The following is a 19,116-nucleotide window of genomic DNA, read 5'->3' as shown; positions in this document are numbered from 1 at the left end:
ACTGTTATGAAGTAGGGTTAGTAGTGAGTTATTTTAAACAGAATTTGTGGAGAATTACCACAGCAATGAGATGGATTACAAAATTAATGGTAGTTGTACAGCCATAGATTGTTGAATTTTTAATTATATATAAAAAATACTCTGTTGGCATTTTGTTATAAAAAGGATTATTCAATTTAAGCTCAGACTTAATAAAATGCTCCACTTGTTAAAAATCAATTGTATGCATTAAAAGTCATTTAGTGATTTATAATAGTATTTCATGTAATACTAAAAATGTCTTATTGAATAAACTGATTAACTTTTAGCTTAGAAAGTGTGAAGTATGGTTTTCAGGGTTGTAGAGACAGTGAAGAAATATTCTTACAAAGGCAGCAGAGCTCACAAGTTAGTAAAGAAACAAGCCCAAAGCATATGAAAGATATGTATTGATAAATGCCAAATTTGTACTAAAGATAATAGCACTTCTGCATCCTCTGTGTGTGCTCAGTTGTGTCCGACTCTTTGCGACCCCATGGACTGTAACCCACAAGGCTCCTCTGTCCATGGACTTTTCCAGGCAAGAATACTGGAGTGAGTAGCCATTCCCTTCTCCAGGGGCCTTCCTGACCCAAGAATCAAATCTGTATCTCTGGCAGGTGGATTCTTTACCACTGGTGCCACCTGGGAAGCCCAGATAATAGCACGACTGGTCAATAACTATTGATGCATACACGGTGTTTAAAATATACCAGGTGATGTTTTTAATCTTACATATAAATTCAAATTTAAATTTCAAAACAAGTCTAGAGTTAGGGGCTATTATTAAATATTTTTAAATATGAAGAAACATAATCACACATAATATAAATTATTTACTGTATCAGGTAGGTGGCAGAGCTAGGACTTGAACCTGGGTGGTCTGACAACAAGATCTGTGCTCTTAATTCTCATTCTATACCGTCCAGCCAGAAGTCTGATCATTGCTATAAAAAAGCAAGGGGAGCACTGGTCTTGACTGAACAGCTGGGCCATGCATTGGAACTTGAAGAGAGATAGATGAAAATAGATGGAAAAGGTTTATTCATTCAAAATATGCTTCTTGAACCTCATTTATGTCCCAAGACCTGGGGTAGGATCTAGATGTAACTCTGAATGAGACACCAATCTCATTGTGTTTCTGACCACTTAGAACTTATATTCTAGCAATAAAAGGTTTCACATATGGAGATAGTATGAACAGGTTTTAAGAATAGGATATGCATTCACCACATCCAAAAGAAAATAAAAATGAAGAATAAGGTTATTTAGCTCATGATTCTTCAGGTCAGTGATTTGAGTTTGACTCACCTGACCCCTTTTTCTGGTCTGAACCAGGTTAACCTGATATCAACTGGCCTGGACTCATTTATGAATCTCCAAGATTAGCTGGCTGTTGCCTGATTTCAGATGACTTCATTTTCACATCTAGCCGTTGGCTAACTATAAGCTGGAGTGACAGAGGTCCTGTGTCTTTTATCCTCTAGTAGGCTAGCCTGGACTGCTTACTCACTTAACAATGGCATTGTAAGAGCAGCAGGTAAGAAAACTCCAATGAACAAGCAATTTTGAAGTATTTGCTGGAGTTACATTTGCTAACTCTGCTTTTTCCAAAACAAAGTCACAGGCAAACCCAGAGTTAGAATGGACGAGTCTCAGAGTTACAGGGCTGGAGCATGACCATAAAGGAGAGATGAAATTATTGCCCTTTTGAAATGTGTGACAGGATTTAAAGGAGTTTGTTATAACAATGCTACATATTACATTGTCTTCTTTTTTGATATGTGCTTAGTTGCTCAGTTGTGTCTGACTCTTTGCAAGCCTTTGGACTTTACAACTCTATGAACTGTAGCTCAGGTTCCTCTGTCTATGGGATTTTTCAGGCAAGAATACTGGAAAGGGTTGCCATTTCCTTCTCCAAGGTATCTTCCCAACCCAGGGGTCAAACTCTCATCTCCTGTGTGTCCTGCATTGCAGGTGGATTCTTTACCTGCTGAACCATCAAGAAAGTTCCCTTCTTTTGGGATAATAAAGCAAAAGCCAAATAGTGATTTATCATTAAAAACTTTAAAATAATTGATTAAATTAGATGTTGCTTTAATAGAGTTCAGAGTATAAATTTAGAAACTTACTAACTTACAAAAATATTGGTTACTTGGTCATTAGTTTTTCACATTGTCAATTTCTGATTAATATATTAATCAGAATGTTATATTATAACATGATAAACATCCCTGTTCTTTTACATAGAAGTAGCTTTGCCAAAAATAGTCGGAGTGGGCTGAAGACTTAGTTAGCTGTATTACACATTTTCCAGGGCAATTTTTTGTTAAAACACTTTTAACTTATAATGTGTGTCACCAAACTCTTGGAACTGCAACATTCAGTTCAGTTCAGTCGCTCAGTCGTGTCCGACTCTTTGCGACCCCATGAACCACAGCACGCCAGGCCTCCCTGTCCATCACCAACTGTCGGAGTCTACCCAAACCCATGTCCATTGAGTCGGTGATGCCATCCAGCCATATCATCTTCTGTCATCCCCTTCTCCTCCTGCCCCCAATCCTTCCCAGCATTAGGGTCTTTTCCAATGAGTCAACTCTTTGCATGAGGTGGCCAAAGTATTGGAGTTTCAGCTTCAACATCAGTCCTTCCAATGAACACCCAGGACTGATCTCCTTTAGGATGGACTGGTTGGATCTTCTTGCAGTCCAAGGGACTCTCAAGAGTCTTCTCCAACACCACAGTTCAAAAGCATCAATTCTTCGGTGCTCAGCTTTCTTTATAGTCCAACTATCACATCCATACATGACTACTGGAAAAACCATAGCCTTGACTAGACGGACCTTTGTTGACAAAGTAATGTCTCTGCTTTTTAATATGCTGTCTAGGTTGGTCATAACCTTCCTTCCAAGGAGTAAGCGTCTTTTAATTTTATGGCTGCAATCACCATCTGCAGTAATTTTGGAGCCCAAAAAAACAAAGTCTGACACTGTTTCCACTGTTTCCCCATCTATTTCCCATGAAGTGATGGGACCAGATGCCATGATCTTAGTTTTCTGAATGTTGAGATTTAAGCCAACTTTTTCACTCTCCTCTTTCACTTTCATCAAGAGGCTCTTTAGTTCTTCACTTTCTGCCATAAGGGTGGTGTCATCTGCATATCTGAGGTTATTGATATTTCTCCTGGCAATCTTGATTCCGGCTTGTGCTTCCTCCAGCCCAGTGTTTCTCATGATGTACTCTGCATATAAGTTAAATAAGCAGGGTGACAATATATAGCCTTGACGTACTCCTTTTCCTATTTGAAACCAGTCTGTTGTTCCATGTCTGGTTCTAACTGTTGCTTCCTGACCTGCTTACAGGTTTCCCAAGAGGCAGAAACATTAGCTCCTCAAATATATGGAAAAATATTTATCATAAAAGTGAATTAGCAACCTATCCCCACTGTCAAACCAGAACAGTTTTGTCAGATGTGGTCTGATCCATTTTCAATTAAAATAAATTTATCAATATGTGCTTGAGAAAATATTATTTACAATCCCTGAGAAACAGATGTGGACATAACATAATAAACTATTATAAGCTGTCTAATTAAGATTGAAATGCCTAAATATAATTAATTCGCCTATTTTATAATGTAATTCAAGATAAATCAGTAGACTTTTTCTTATTACATATAATGCTGCCATACATTGTATTCTGGAAATTATGTTATTTATGAAATGTCATTTGATAAAAGGTATTGCATTCATTTCCTGGGACTGTCATAACAAGGTACCACAAACTGGGTGGCTTTAAGAGGAGAAATTTAAGTCTCTAGATCTAGAGGATAGAAGTCTGAAATCAAGGTTTCTGAAGGATTGAGGCTTCTGAAGGCTTTGAGGAAGAATCATTTCCATGCCTCTCTCCTAGCTTCTGGTAGTGTTAGATGTCCACTGGCTTGTAGATGCTTTCTCACAATGTCTTCATAACATCTTCCTTCTGTATGTTTTGTTGTGTCTAAATTTCTCCTTTTGTTAAGGATAAAAACCAGATTAGGCCCATCCCAATGGCCTCATCTTAACTTTTTCATCTGGCTAAACCCTATTTTCAACTAAGGTCATGTTCGTAGTTACTAGGGATTAGAATTTCAATGTCTTTTTGCAGAGACAAATTTCAACATGTAACAGGCATGATGCTCCTTTAAGGAATGTACATGTTCATTGAATTCAATTGTTTCAGTTTGGAAATAATGATATGAGAATTAAAAAATAATATGAAAGTAATTCTACGGACTTCATTAGGTACTAGAATCTAATTTTCCCTATGTATTTTTTTTTAATAAAAGAGAATGATACATATCACTAAAATTAACATTCTGAAAGCTAGCGTATATGTTACTTTTTTCATGGTAATAAGTAGATAAATACTTTGTAATATAAAATAAAATGAGCAAATATTTCATTATAACAGGTTTTAATTATAATATAGAGTTCAAAAATATTAACTCTGGCAGTAATTAAATGAAAGCTTTACCTGTGGGTTTTAACCAATGTTATCAGGAAAGACATCAAGAAAGGTAGTCCTTGAAAACATTTGTTACCTTTAAAGAACCAGTGTCACAAGCTTTTACTGCTTCATCTGTTTGAAGGTGTTTTTCTGTTTTAAACTAGTAAATGATGAATTCTAGAGATGAGTATTGAGAATACATAAAACAAATTGCTGTAAAAAGCCATCTTCAGTGTTCAATATTTATTTTCAACGCTTCCTTTTCTCTATGGGACCCTGCTTCAAAAATCTATGCCTTCTTTGACAATAGATTGAAGTGAAAGAGGCAAGTTCGTCAAACAAAAGGATATCTTTACCCAACTCAACTACCTATGCACAGTATTCAGAAAGCTACAACTCAGGGCAAAATACTCCATTACCAACATTATGATCCTGCTTTAATAAAAATATGTATAAATAAGAGAAAATTAGAAGTCTTCTGTGTTTATGGCATTTTGATTTATCATGGAAAAAGGGGTCTCTAAAATAAATAGCTTGAACTATATATTTGTTTTATATTTTACCCTGCAGGGCAGTTTCCTTACCAAGATTTGGAATGGATGAGGTTGTTCCTTTCTTGTAAAACTGTAATGAGGTGTTGTGAATGCAAGTATGTTCCCAGTCATATCAGTCTTTAGGGAAAACGTTACGAAAGCTGAGGATCTGGAAAATAATTTATTTAAAACTGTCTATGCCTACATAATACTTGGACAGTTACACAAGCCTTAGTTTGAAAATCATCCATGTAGTGGACCCACCACTTGGATTTTGTGCTTCTGGCATTGGAGCTCAAGCTTGAAGCCCTATTTAAAGCAGTCCCTGCTCTCACCCAGGACTCTCCTGGTCCAAATGTTCTCTCACCAGGCACTCCAAGCACAAGTTGTGAAGAACCTGGCCCCCCAGCACAAACTCACTTCTCTCTTTGCCTCCTGTTGCCACTTCCCCAATTCACTCTCCTGCCTTAAGGGGTGTGGTGCTGAGCCCAGGTTGATGTCCTTTTCATTGAATGTACATTTCTCCTCTCACTGTGCCCCCTAATACAGGGCTCTGTCTCTTATTTTCTTTGGAGCTTCATACACATGTGGATGTTAAAATGAGGTCCTCAAGGGACTCCCTGAAATGTGGAGTGAAGAGGTGAGAAGAGACAACCACTGAGGTCTGAGCATTTCTGTCTCCCCTTTCCCACAATTTCTGAGTTTAGAGGAAGTGGACTTGGTGTTTTTCCCTTCCACTGCATGACTTCCTCTTTTCTTTGAGCTTTGGGTAGCAAGACTCATAGGCTAACTTTTACCAAACTAAGCAGAGTCCAGTCCATAAGAGGTATTAATACTTAATACATATTTGTTAAACGGTTATTTGAATCAGTGAAAAGATGACCTCACCTATATGCTAAAATGATTGGCAGAATCTGATTTTTTAGACTTAATTATAGATATACTAGTATGATAGCTCTCAAGACTAGTGCTTCAATTAAAAATCTCACATTTTTACTCAAAATGGAAGGACATTTCAATAATAATGGGTCCTAACAGTGACTTCTGGGTTTCCCAGGTGGCGCTAGTGGTAAAGAATATGACTGCCAGCGCAGAAGATGTAAAAGACACAGGTTTGATCCCTGGGTTGGAAAGATCCCCTGGAGGAGGAAATGGCAACCCACTCCAGTCTTCTTGCCTGGAAAATTCCATGGACAGAGGAGCCTGGTAGGCTACAGCCCCTGGGGTCTCAAAGAGTGGAACGCAATTGACCGACTGAGCACAACAGTGCTTAGTGACCTCCATCTTAACCATGATTCGTGTCACCATCTTACCTCATCATTAAGAAAGAGAGTTTTACTGACTAGCAAGATCATGTAGATGGAAATGCGAAAGAGGCAAGTGCATTAATATATATTTTCTAAAGTTTCCACTACAATTTATGTATTTAACTTAAAGTATATTGCATTTTCATAGTTCACTGATCAATTAATTCCTTTAATTTCTGCATCATGAAGCAACTGTGCTGTACTTAGTCTCTCAGTCCTGTCCAACTCTTTGGGACCCCATGGACTGTAGCCAACCAGTCTCCTCTGTCCATGGGGATTTTCCAGGCAAGAATACTGGAGTGGGTCTGCATGCCCTTCTCCAGGGGATCTTCCCAACCTAGGGATTGAACCCAGATCTCTCACATTGCAGGCTGGTTCTTTACCATCTGACCCACCAGGGAAGCCCAAGATTATGGATTGGGTAGCCTATTCCTTCTCCAGAGCGTCTTCCTGACCCAAGAATCGAACCAGGGTCTCCTGCATTGCAGGTGAATTCTTTACCAGTTGAGCTATCTGGGAAGCCCCATGAAGCAATTATTTCATGTTTACTATCAGCACCTCAAATGACACATGGTAAAATTAAAGCTCCCGACTCCACCATTGTCAACTACTCTTTCCCCAGGATTCCCCTTCCCAGCCAATGGCACAACCGTTTACCCAATTGTTCTGTCCAAACACACAGAAACTGTCGTTGATTCTTTCCTTCATCTCTCATACCCAACCTATAATTCAGACCTGTCAGTTCTACCTCAAAATTTCATCTCAGTATATCTTTCATCACCTCTTCACTGCTCCCAGCCTGAATCTAAATCATCATCAACTCTTAACAGCATGATTTTCCTAACTAGACTCCAAAATAGACACTTCACACCTGCTTACTCTTCATCCATTACCCACTATGCTTCATTACATTCTTCACAGTGCTTGTTATTCTCTTAAAATATATCATGTTATGTAATTGTTCTCTACTTGTTTGATTATTTTTGCTCCACAAGAATGTCATTTCTGTGAGAGCAGAGGTCTTGCCTGTGTTCTTCACTTATGTATATCTACTGCCTGAATGGGACTTGATGCAAAACAGAGCCTCAGTTCTATTTGTGGAATGAATGAATGATCAAACAAGAGAATTCTCTAACTATGGGGCTGTGCCTTTGCAATTTTTATAACGGGGAATCATGCTGCTGCTAAGTCGCTTCAGTCATGTCCGACTCTGTGCGACCCCATGGACGGCAGCCCACCAGGCTCCGCTGTCCCTAGGATTCTCCAGGCAAGAATACTGGAGTGGGTTGCCATTTCCTTCTCCAATGCATGAAAGTGAAAAGTGAAAGTGAAGTCTCTCTGTCGTGTCCAACTCCTAGCGACCCCACAGACTGCAGCCTACCAGGCTCCTCCATCCATGGGATTTTCCAGGCAAGAGTACTGGAGTGGGGTGCCATTGCCTTCTCCGACAGGGGAATCATAGTGATCAAATAATTCAGTTTTGATAGGTCCTTATGGCTTTAAAAGAATTGGAGACATGAGGTAAGTTTGCAGAGTATTGTAGTATTGCAAGTAAGACTCCTTAATGTGGAAACGGAAAGAGAGGCTTATGATATGTTTGAAGGGAAGAATCGATGTGACTTGAATGGTCAAACATGGCCAAATTAGGTAGAGGGGTGAAGTTAGGAAGTCACCTAGGCTTTTAGCTAAGGGCACCTGCTGGTCCGATCACTGAGATGAGAAATGGAGTGGTAGTTTAGTTGCTAAGTCATGTCCAACTCTTTTGCAATCTCATGGACTGTAGCCTGCCAGGTTCCTTTGTCCATGTGATTTCCCAGGCAAGAATATTAGAGTGAGTTGCCATTTCCCTCTCCAGGGGATCTTTCTGACCTAGGGATCAAACCCGCATCTCCTGCACTGCGGGCAGTCTCCTGCATTGTAGTCCAATTCTTTATTGCTGAGCCACCAGGGAAGCCTGAGATGAGGAATACGAGAAAATGTGTTGGAGTGGGGGAAACTCAATTATAAACAGCATCTTTCTTTTGTAGGATATTCAGTTACAGATATTTAGAAAACAGTTGGAAATAGAGATGGAATATAAGGAGAGTGGTGATGACTGGAAATTCAGCTTTGTGAGACATTTGCTTAAATTTGAGTGCTGAAATCGAGTCAACCAAGGAGGGTAAAGACAGAAAGAAACTTACTCCAAGGGCAATTTATGTTTGAGCAATGGGACAGAGGTGATGGTTTAGTGAAGGATATCAATATTTTCTCTCAACAATATTGCCAATGATTACTTTTCAAGTCCTCATTACTCCTTTCAAATGAAATCTTTCTGAATATGCTGTGTTTCCCAACCGGTGTACTGTTTATAGTGTTTCCTCTTCCACAAATGCCTTTTCTCCATTTCCACTCAATTATATGGTGTTTGTTCTTTAATGCTAGTTGTGTTTCTTTTAGCCTTTGACCTTATCATATTTTTATGAGAGAAAAAAGAAGTCTTCAACATTATTCTGTGAATATAGCAAGTTTTCAATGACTATTTAATAATGACATCTATCATCAATATGTTGATTGCATTAATATCCTTAATTTTTCACTAGTCCCTGTGTCTGCGCCTTTTGCCTTGTAACTTGGCAGTGCTTCTCCACTCTGATGCTGGTCTCAACTGTGTGACTTTTTTTGCCAATGTTAGGCAGAAGCAATGGAATGCCTAGGCTTTAAGAGACCTCACGTATTTCTGCTTGCTATGGTGCTTCTACCATTCTCCTGAGAAGGATATGTCTGTGCTTGCATGCTAATTGTGAGGAAAAGATGTGGACAAATATTAAATCACTCCATCAAGCCCTACCTAAAACAACTGAACCTGCAAAAGCATGAGAAATAAACATTCATTGTTGTATGTCATTGAAATGTCATTGTTTGCAATGATTCCATGGTAATGATTTTAGGGGAATAGCTAATTAACACAATTTCAAAGTGGAAATAAATTCTCTTCAATTTAAGAAAAAAATGAGGATTACCCAGTGAAAATAAAGAGTCATCTATAGCACTAGATGAATAGACTTTTAAAACAAGCTTGCAAAACTAACATGTTTGAATGAGTATGGCCCTCAGAGCCTTCTTATTGCTAGATCATTCAATTATTTTAACACTTTTGCTATAGGTTAAGAATTCTCTTTTCAAATTACTTTCAGAGCCAGTTTATGAATTAGTAAAGAAAATCCAGGTTATTTATTTCCTACTCATAATTTATGAATGCAGAAAACAAATATTTTTTAAAGCTTATTAACATACTTCTAACACAACTGGATGTTGACCTAGAAGGCTTTAACTCCCTAAGCTTGATTAAACTTTAGGTAGATTTCTTCCTTGATATAAGCGCCTGACCCCGTCCCCCCTTTTTTGAATGTTTACTTTAGGAAACTTGCAATTATAGATTCTTCCTTTACCACTTAGCATATAAATTTCCACTTTACCACCAAGAATATAAATTTCTTAGCCTTTTGTCAGTTTCATAACCCAGAGACCTGAGAGACATCTTTTTTTGAAAGCAATTATCAAGAAACATAGCACCCCTATCTTTCAATCTCTGTGGGAAGGTAGGAACCTAACAAATAAGCATCAGTTAGCAAATATAAATAGCTTGATCCTACAGACCAGCCTCTACTCTGAAGTCCTCCATTACTTTGCCACTAGCTCATCCCCCACTTAAAAATCTGCCATCTTGTGCTCCAGTAGCAGTGCATGCATGTGCTGAGTCATATTTGACTCTTTGTGACCTTATGGACAGTAGGCTGCCAGGCTCCTCTATCTGTGAGATTTGCCCAATAAGAATACTGGAGTGGGTTGCCATTTCCTCCTCCAGGGGATCTTCCTTATCCAGGGACTGAACCCATGTCTCCTGCATCTCCTGCATTGGCAGGTGGATTCTTTACCACTAGTGCCAGATGGGATGTCTGTGCTCCAGTAGAGTTCAATCTCTCTTCCCTATTGTAAAAGTCTTGGGTAAAATTTCCCTTGCTTGTTTAACTGCCCAATGCAAATGGAAGTGATTTCTTATAAATTCTAATTGGAGAAACTCTTAAGTCAATTTCATTTTGTTCTCATTCTTTTTGAGAGTTTTATGTTTAGTCATTTCTTAACACACTAAATTGACACTTTATGATTTGAGAGTACATACATCTTCAGGAATTAACTTTCTTCTCCTTTGAATTCATCCCTTTAAATTTTGCTAATATTGAAGTAACATTCTCTCTTCATAGTTGCTTAAGATGTTTAGAAGTGAAATGCAGGAATTTTCTTCATTGTAACTCTGATATGAGGGATATTTTGCATCCCTTTTCAACAAGGTATCACACTATCCAGTGGTGAAATATTTGGGGTAGGCAATTGTTCTCCGTTAATGGGATCTCTTTAAAAGATGCCATAATTAATCATCATCAAAAAGAAAACAACTGTGATAAAAATTATCTTTGCTAACCAGTGGAATTTCTGAGGCTTCATGGAGAAAATTTTGAGATTCTCAAGGTTCTTTCCACTAGTTATATCAACTCTGAGTAATAATTTGAAGCTAATTTTTAAATACTTTTAGAATTGTCTATATAGTTGCCTTTCTTGAGGTCAGGTATTTTATGATGTGGGGAAGAGAACGGAGATTTTTCTGGGTGTAAATTAATCAAAGTTGAAGAGAAAAATAAAATAGAGTTTAAAAATTTGTCTTTACATGATAGAAAGATATTAAAGTATGATGATATTAATGTATTTTAGACTAAATAAAGGGGAACGAAAGCACCCCTTTTACAGAAGCATATACAGACAAGGAACAAGGTGGAATGAAGAGAGGAATTTCTCGTAACTAATGGTCCTTCAATACTCATTTAAACACAGGTATGAGGCTTTCTGCATTGGTGAGTAGACTGCACACGGTATATTGATTTTACTTTTTGAATCATAAATTGGGATACTTTTCCTGGTAATCATAAGTCTATGCAGAGGACAATTCACTAGCTTTTCTATCGCAGTGTCAGCAGGTGGCAATAGTGTGCTTCTAATAGGTGACGGCCTGATGTGTCAAAGATGGGTTGATGGGCTATGCGGATGCTCTCCTGTGTAGATGTCTAGGGATGAAGAAACGTGAAGCCCAATAAAAATCTGAGATACACAACTCTTTCAGTATGTATATAAATATATATACATACATATTATATTAAACACATATACAGATAACAGTTTATATTTGTAATTACAAATATCATGAGTTATTTCTTTGAAAAGCTGCCTAAAAACAAAAATATGCATTTGAAATTATTCAATATAAGTTTTTAAAAATTTACAGGCCTTAGTTTCTCTAAATTTCTTTTTAAGTTTTCGGCTAATTCATCTTCCCAGGGCCACAGTGTTTTATAGGTAGAAAATTAGGAAAATTGGCAGTGTGCTAGAGAGCATAGCTCCTCAAACTTTCATGTAACAACATCACTTAAGGATTTTGTAAAATGTGGATCTTGACTCAGTATATCTGGTGGGGCCTGAGGTTCTATATTCTGAGCATGCTCCTTGGTGCTTCTGATGCTGCGGGTCCTCATATTACACATTGAATAGTAAGGCTAATGAGGAACCCACAGGGGACCTATGTCTAGCCCGGTAATCTTTAACTAGATATGTGACCTTCGTGAGGTCATTTCATCACTTTGATTCTCTAATGATGAAACAAACAGAAAAATAAAGTAATAACTCTTCTGGGTTTTTGTTTGTTTATAGCAAGTACCTCAGAATCTTGTAAAATCCTGAATCATCTATTAAAGAAAATATTCAATTATTTTTATATTTATTCCATCAGAAAGTTGAATATACCAACTTGGAAATTTTAGACAAGGTATGACACATGAAAATTAAATTACTGGCTAAATGTATAAAGTATATTTAATTCAGATTTTTGTTTTCTGGACTGAGTATGAATCCAAAGAGATCATTAAAATGTAGAATGAGTCCAGTGAAAAATATCTAAAATGAAAGCATTGACAACAAAACTAAAAAGTGGATGAAATACTTCACTTAAAAAAAAAGAATGAAGAAACCAAAAAAAAAAGAATGAAGAAACAATACTTCCAAATACTTAATTACATAATTGTGATTTTAAATGGCACCTAAAGAAGAAATGAGAAAGAATGTTAGTCATTTAGTTATGTAATTATGATAATAAATTAATATCCCAGTGGGTATATTGAGATCTTATTTGATGCCTATGGTGTCAGGGGGAGGGGGTTTGGAGATGGTGTGGACCCACACAGGCCTTGCTCTTTAAATCAAGTCTTCCTGCTAGTTTGATACCTGATTTCTTGTTTACCTGAGTAAAAGTCCCTTGACATACACTCTTTGTCCATATGTTTCTTAGCAGGAGGAAATAGATTAACAGCAGTCTTATTTGTTTGGGCAGTTGTTGGTGGTTCAGACAGTAAGGAATCTGCCAGCAATGCAGGAGACCTGGGTTTGATCCCTGGGTCAGGAAGATTCCCTGGAGAAGGAAATGACAATCCACTCCAATATTCTTGCCTGAAGAATTCCTTGGACAGAGGAGTCTGACGGACTACAGTCCATGGGGTCCCAAAGAATCAGACATGACTGAGCTACTAACACATGTAATGCTTGAATATTCAGCAACTGAGTAGTTGCAGTAAATGGCTTCCCAGACTGGCAGGCAAAATAAAGAAGGAGGCAGCCATAGCCTTGTACTCAGAAGTGTTGTCTTCGATCATTCGGTCTTCAAGTATTGTTTTCTCTTTTCTTAGTGATAACTTTGGAATCTCCAAAGTTGAGTTTGGATAACTTACTCAACTTCTCTAAGCCTCAGTTTCCTCATCTATAAAATGTATTAGCAGAACCTAACTTTATAGCACTGTAGAGAAAATACGATGAGATTTAATACACAGAAACCCAGTTCTTACATAAGAAGTCATAAATGCATATTGACTGCTGTTATTACATTTGTCAGTATTTTTATTAGCAGTTATTATTGCTGGATTGCAGTTTTTCTGAATTCTTAGATTGTGGTTACTCTGGGTCACATTAATAGCCAGAATTCAACATTATTGCAGTTTTACTATTTCAGCCTTCTTTTAAAATTCATTATTTTTCTTTTAGGTATCCTTTTAATCTTTGGTAAAAATCTTATCCTCCCTTAACCTAGAGTCATATTAACTGATTAATTACTCTAAAATCAGGTAATTCTGTAAATATTTTTTAATATTTTATATAATTGTCATTACTAATAATTTCTGCAGTTTTTCTTACAAAGCAGTAAACTTTTTTTTTTCACATTGACCTTGAACAAAACAAGCTGAATTTTGTTAATGATGAATTTTTCTAAGGGTAAATTGAAACTTTCAAGTTCAAGTGCAGTTAGTGAATTTTTTGTGTGCTAGATGATTTGGTGGAGAAGGCAATGGCATCCCACTCCAGTACTCTTGCTTGGAGAATCCCATGGATGGAGGAGCCTGGTGGGCTGCAGTCCATGGGGTCGCTAGGAGTCGGAGACGACTGAACGACTTCATTTTCACTTTTCACTTTCATGCATTGGAGAAGGAAATGGCAACCCACTCCAGTGCTCTTGCCTGGAGAATCCCAGGGACGGTGGAGCCCGGTGGGCTGCTGTCTATGGGGTCGCACAGAGTCGGACACGACTGAAGCGACTTAGCAGCAGCAGCAGCAGCAGATGATTTGGTGGAGTTATCTTTTTTAAGACCCATAGCAATTCCATAAAGGAAGGTAGGTAGATAGTGCATATGATTTCCACAGATGAGGAATTAGATTTAAAATATTAATTCAGTTCTTTTCCAACAGCCACACAATTTATATGTAGAGGAGAAGAATTGCAATCCCTGGCCTCATTACTGAACATCAAGGACTCTTTTTCAAAATCATGAAGAATCTTTGAACTTAACTATTAGATCTGGGTGTGTGCTGCATGAGGATGCTGAGTTCAGCTCTGAGAGTATTCATCAGCTTGATCAAGTAATCACAAGTTGAGAAAATTATAGATATAAGTGCTATCAGTGGGAGGAGCAGACTGTTGGTACAGATGGTGAACTGGAGGTGGAGACAGAGTGATCAGAGAAGGACTCTACTCACTTTATGGATGAGAAAACTGAGGTCCTGACAGATAGAAAAGACTGGCTGAGGTCACTAAGGCAAATGATAGATCAACACCTGGACCCACATCTGGCCCCCTCAAGATCCAGGCTTTCTTAGTTGGTGTCTTTTGAAAATTAAAATTTTTAGGTAGCCTTGTAGGTTTCAAAATTCAGTAACTATTTTCTCAGATATATGTAGCACTATAAGCAGATGTATTAAGAAAAGAAAAGGAGGTCTTTTCCCCCCAGAAAAGGCATTAAGAGTAAGTACAATGTTTAAGAATACTATACTAAAGTGAATTTTTGTGGTATATTAGTGTGTACATTTATATCACTATTCCTATCTATCTGGGGCAGTAAAGAACCCTCTTGTCAATGCAGGAGAGGTAAGAGACCTGGGTTCAATCCCTGGGTCAGGAAGATCCCCTGGAGGAGGCCATGGTAATCCACTCCAGTATTCTTGCCTGGAGAACCACATGGACCCTGGCGGGCTACAGTCCATGGGGTTGCAAAGAGTGAGACACAACTGACATGACTTAGTACACATGTACGCATGCATCTATCTATCTATCTTCTGTCTAAAGATGTAAACAAATTAGATGCTAACCATGTAAAATGGGATGATCTCAAGGTAGAGATTGGGCTTCCCTGCTGGCTCGGACAGTAAAGAATCCACCTGCAATGCGGGAGACCTGGCTTCGATCCCCCTGGGTTGGGAAAATCCAACCCAGGGAGGATCCTGGAGAAGACCATGGCAACCCGGTATTGTTGCCTGGAAAATTCCATGGACAGAGGAGCCTGGCGGGCTACAGTCCATGAGGTCGAAAAGTTGGACAGGACTGAGCGACTAAGCACACAGCACAAGGTAGCGCTCACTAACTATACCCAAACCACCTGAGAGACGACCTTCAGAGAAAATGGACTTGGGAAACGATAATAGGAATCATACAGAGCTTTGCAAAGACTTTCTCTTTTACTGAGATACAGTACAGTCAATACAAACAGGAGCATGTATTGACCCCCATCAGTTCAGTTCAGTTCAGTCGCTCATTCGTGTTTGACTCTTTGTGACCCCATGGACCACAGCATACCAGGCCTCCCTGTCCATCACCAACTCCTGGAGTTTACCCAAACTCATGTCCATTGAGTCGGTGATGCCATCCAGCCATCTCATCCTCTGTCATCCCCTTCTCCTCCTGCCCTCAATCTTTCCCAGCATAAGGGTCTTTGCAAATGAGTCAGTTCTTCGCATCAGGTGGCCAAAGTATTGGAGCTTCAGCTTCAACATCAGTCCTTCCAATGAATATTAAGGACTGATTTCCTTTAGGATGGACTGGTTGAATCTCCTTGCAGTCCAAGGGACTCTCAAGAGTCTTCTCCAACACCACAGTTCAAAAGCATCAATTCTTTGGTGCTCAGCTTTCTTTATAGTCCAACTCTCACATCCATACATGACTACTGGAAAAACCATAGCTTTGACTAGATGGACCTTTGTTGGCAAAGTAATGTCTCTGCTTTTTAATATGCTATTAGGTTGGTCATAACTTTCCTTCCAAAGAGTAAGTGTCTTTTAATTTCAAGGCTGCAATCACCATCTGCAGTGATTTTGGAGCCCCCCAAAATAAAGTCTGTCACTGCTTCCACTGTTTCCCCATGTATTTGCCATGAAGTGATGGGACCGGATGCCATGATCTTAGTTTTCTGGTAATAAAATCTTATCTCCGACACTCTGTAAACTACTGACTGAAGGACAGCAGTTACCCACTAAGGGCTAATTACACAAAATGAGGATTATGAAGGGAGTGAAGTCAATCCCACAACTACAGTATGAAACCGGCCGGACACCTTCAAAGAAAAGTCAATCACATTCAGTCCTGGGTGTTGGGATGCTGGTATGAGGAGTGAAGAGAAGACATAGACACAAGAGCTCACCCAGCAGTCAAGCTTAGGGCAGGTCCACAGACTTATCCTCAAATTTACAGTTGCTAAATATGAAGCTTTGGTCCAATTCTTTCTTCCTCTAGACAACTCTAATTCACGAGACTGAACCTCACAGTGATGTATATTCAAATGGAAAACTATGATGATTGATTCCTTAGGGCTTCTGTGGACTAAATGTTCATGGGTAGAGGGGTGGTTGCTCTGCATTGGAAATTGTCCTTGGGGTGAGGAAGGGTCTGGGGGGAGAGGTCGCTGAGTTAAGGAGAGTGTTCTTTACTGACATCACAGTATTAAACCAGTCATGGCCAAGCTTGCAAACCCCAAAACTCCTTTTTACTGATTTTCCTCTATGGATTTGAAATTTTTATTTTCTCTTCAGTGTACTTACTAGGTGTAAATAATTAGCTGTTATAGGATATTATTCAAATGCATAAGATCATTAATTAGATTTTTGAATATCCTAATATAATTAGTAGTACCACACTGAGTAGTGATCGTTTTAACCAAGGCAAAACTAAACTAAAACAAAGCCTGTTGTTTTGATTCCCACTCCTCAACCTTCAGAAAGTTACTTTGCGGCATCCAAATAAAGAATATTGACTTACAAATGTGTTCTTGTTGCAACTGGAAATTAGCCAAAGGCCTTTAATAAAGGATTCTCGGTTGTGATGGACCTGCTGAGTTCTTATTATTTCCCACACACTAATATCTCTATAACAACAGCAAATATTCATTATTTTATACATTTGTTCAACAAATATTTATTGAAGAGCTACTAAATGTCAGGCATAGCCTTAAGTTTTAGAGAGACAGGGATTTATCATAGTGTAAAATCTTTCCCAAAAGATCTTATAATCCAGCAGTGAAGACAAGACAGCCTAGTACAACAAAAATGATAATTTACTGCCTAATAAGACCTACATAATTCTGCACAAGTACATATAACTAAAGCTTAGTGAGCATTTATCATTTTTCACGTTATTCATAACTGCAAGGCCACATAACTACTGCACCCATTTTACAGGTGCGGAAAATGAGGCAAAGAGAAGCTAAGTGTCTTATTAGAGATCATATAGTTACAAAGAAGCCAAACCCAGATTTGAATCTTACACTTTCATGTTGCTTGACCATAACAATGATTAGATCGCAACAGTTAATTTTTCTGGGATGATGGAAATTAGACTCTATAGCATGGAGAACTAATTATTTGGAATTTAAAAGATAGGTAGATGATTTTCAGATGGACTAATGAGGTGACGACTAAGAGACTACCATAAGGATGTTGCTGCAGTTCAGAAATGAGACGACAGGAACCTGAGGTCAACAGGGTCAGTGAGAGAAGAGAGCTGAGTAGGTAGACTCCACCACGTGTGGAGAGAGGTTGAGTGTGGGGAAACAGAGGTCAATGTGCAGCAAGTAAGATACAGGAGAAAGGAATTTAAATGACATGTTTTAGATTTGAGAGACAAGTTGCCTTCAGGGAAAACTGGGAATATGTCAGCAGGAGCAACAGACCTTTTTTGGGATGTGAAGGAGGAAGTGGAGGTAAGCAGGTGAGAAAGTATATGAAAGTTTAATTTTGAATATGTCTTGAATGTTGTCCTTGCATATACAGATGCAGTGCATAGTCATATATTTAAGGTAACATTCATCAAAGAGTTGTGTGAGGGAGTCATATTTGGGAACTATCAAATAACCTAGAGCAGAGTTGAAAATTCTCTGATATGAAATAATGACCACACTTTGTTGAGGCTTTCCTATCTTGCAAGCATGGTATTAAATATCTTACGTGCCTATTTTTATTTCAGTTCAGTTCAGTTGCTCAGTTGTGTCCAACTCTTTGCAACCGCATGGATTGCAGCATGTCAGGCTTCCCTGTCCATTACCAACTCCTGGAGCTTGCTCAAACTCATGTCCATCAAATTGGTGATACTGTCCAACCATCTTATCCTCTATCGTCCCCTTCTCCCACCTTCAATTTGTCCCAGAATCAGGGTCTTTCCCAGTGAGTCAGTTCTTCTCATCAGGTGGCCAAAGTATGGGAGCCTCAGCTTCAGCATCAGTCCTTCCAATGAATAGTCAGGACTCATTTCCTTTAGGATTGTCTGGTTTGGTCTCCTTGCAGTCCAAGGGAATCTCAAGAGTCTTCTCCAACACCACAGTTCAAAAGCATCAATTCTTCGGCACTCAGCTTTCTTCACAGTCCAACTCTCACATCCATACATGATTACTGGAAAAACCATAGCTTTGACTAGACGGACCTTTGTTGGCAAAATGTCTCCACCTTTTAATATGCTATCTAGGCTGGTCAAAGATTTTCTTCTAAGAAGCAAGCATCTTTTAATCTCATAGCTGCAGTCACCATCAGCAGTGAATTTGGAGTCCAAGAAAATAAATTCAGTCGTTGTTTCCACTGTTTCCCCATCTATTTGCCATGAAGTGATGGGACCAGATGCCATGATCTTAGTATTTTGAGTGTTGAGTTTTAAGCCAGCGTTTTCACTATCCTCTTTCACTTTCAACAAGAGGCTCTTTAGTTCTTCTTTGCTTTCTGCCATAAGGGTGATGTCATCTGCATGTCTGAGGTTATTGATATTTCTCCCGGCAATCTTGATTCCAACTGTGCTTCATCCAGCCTGGCATTTCATATGATGTACTATGCATATAAGTTAAATAAGCAGGGTGACAATATACAGCCTTGACGTATTCCTTTTCCAATTT

The sequence above is a fragment of the Giraffa tippelskirchi genome, chromosome 1, assembly GCF_054371585.1.
Source record: "Giraffa tippelskirchi isolate mGirTip1 chromosome 1, T2T-mGirTip1v1.2.pri, whole genome shotgun sequence".
Taxonomy (NCBI): domain Eukaryota; kingdom Metazoa; phylum Chordata; class Mammalia; order Artiodactyla; family Giraffidae; genus Giraffa; species Giraffa tippelskirchi.
This window is presented reverse-complemented; position numbering follows the sequence as displayed.